General features: G+C 48.8%; 1 long non-coding RNA gene across 2 annotated transcripts in view; it reads right to left on the bottom strand.

Moving 5' to 3' along the window:
- Window positions 1-980: 980 nt before the first annotated feature.
- LOC108229780 overlaps window positions 981-1,719 on the bottom strand; it is a 4,228-nt gene continuing 3,489 nt past the window's right edge. Inside the window, exon 3 of one of the 2 annotated variants that reach the window (XR_003038720.2) lies at window positions 981-1,542. This is a non-coding gene — a long non-coding RNA (uncharacterized LOC108229780). The remainder of the gene's footprint in view (window positions 1,543-1,719) is intronic. The other variant, XR_001808329.3, reaches the window with a different exon arrangement.

Genomic DNA, 1,719 nt, shown 5'->3' with positions numbered 1-1,719 from the left:
AAACCACCAAACTTCTCGTGTCTGTCTGCACTTACTGATAAATTTCACCACAAAGTAGAAAATAAACATGTAGTCAGAGTCTGCATGCAGTCAACCACAGAGGACCAGACCACAGAGAGACACCCAACCAGAATCAGCCTGCTGGCCTGAGGAAGAGGAAACTGCTTTTTGTGTTGGCTTCATTTTACCAACATCATCTGTAGCATCTTGTTTCTGAGGAGCGTTGAAGCTGGTCTCCAGGGAAACTGGACTTCAGAACAGCAGCTGAAACCTTCTGAAGTCAGGTCTCAGAGGACAGGTTCTCTGACTCTCGTCACCGAGAGAAATCACACGTTCACCACAGAGGCTGTCCTGTCCATGCAGGAGGACATCACCAACAGGAATAATGGAGGACAGCAGAGAGCTGGTTCTGTCCCCCCCCCCCCCCCCCCCCCCCCCCCGTCCAACATGGAGCAGCAAGCCAGCCTCACTGGAAGGCTGAACTAAACCGGGTCAGACTGTCCATGCGGGAGGACGGCTGCAGTCAGCAGCTGTCCCGTCCATGCAGGAGGACGGCTGCAGTCAGACTCTGCTCCTCGGGGGACGTTCTCCTGCATGTTTTAGACAAGTTCCTGCTTTAAATGGAGGACTTGTGGACGTTCTTCTGGAGAACTTGATGATTTGGTGAGGAGGAGATTAAACCATCTGACTCAGGTGTGTTGGAGCAGAAACACCTGAAACTCCAGGCCTGGAGTCTGACCCCCCTGGTTTACCTGCTGGAGAGACTGGGGTCAGCGCCAGCTGGTGGCCGGGCGTAGGAACTGCAGAAACACTGAAGGAGGACGGAGCTGGACTGTCTGCTGTCTCCACACTGAGACAGGACATGGAGGACAGGACTAGAAGTGTTCTATCTGCTGCCTTTGGGCTCTGATTAAATCTAGAACCGATCTGTCTGAAGACCTGTGAGTTCAGAGATCTAATCTTTATGATTAGAACTTCCTGTCTGAGGGAGTTTACAGCTGAAAGTATCAGGGTTCTAAATATGTGGCCCTGCAAATATGTGGCCCTGCGATGGACTTGCGACCTGTCCAGGGTGTCCCCCGCCTCTCGCACAGTGACTGCTGGGGACAGGCACCAGCTCCCCGCGACCCGGAATGGAGAAGCGGGTAAAGAAAATGGATGGATGGATGGTTCTAAATGTAAAATAACTCAAGATTACAACTGAGGACAGAAAACTGTCTGCAGGATTGTTCTGCAGTGAGTAAATGTTCTCATCATTTCTGTTTGACACTGAACTAGAAGAACAGAAGCAAAGAGTCCACTGATAACTTTTCAGCAGAATTACAGCTTTTAACCTAAAACCCGTCCGTCTGCACCTTAAAGAACCAAACACTGAGGAGGAACAGAAGAGGAACTGCACAGAGCTGAGAACAATCTGAAGAGGAACAGTTTGACCTCTGCTTTTAGACTTCTTCTTCTTCTTCTTATCCTTGATGACGATCTGTCCATAGGAGACATCTTCTGTCCTCACAGAGGAGTAAACTGCAGCTGGATCACTTTCTGCTGAATAAAATACATACATATTAATACTTTACTGCAGGTAGATTACTCTGAACTCTGACAAAGATGCAGCTGCAGCTTTTCACTGATTCTCTTCTTTTCTTCACACCTCTGCAGCTCATCACTAAATATAAACTGTGGGATTTGATCTGAAACCACCAAACTTCTCGTGTCTGTCTG

This window comes from Kryptolebias marmoratus, unplaced genomic scaffold (assembly GCF_001649575.2).
Source record: "Kryptolebias marmoratus isolate JLee-2015 unplaced genomic scaffold, ASM164957v2 Scaffold280, whole genome shotgun sequence".
NCBI classification, from domain to species: domain Eukaryota; kingdom Metazoa; phylum Chordata; class Actinopteri; order Cyprinodontiformes; family Rivulidae; genus Kryptolebias; species Kryptolebias marmoratus.
This window is presented reverse-complemented; position numbering and strand designations above follow the sequence as displayed.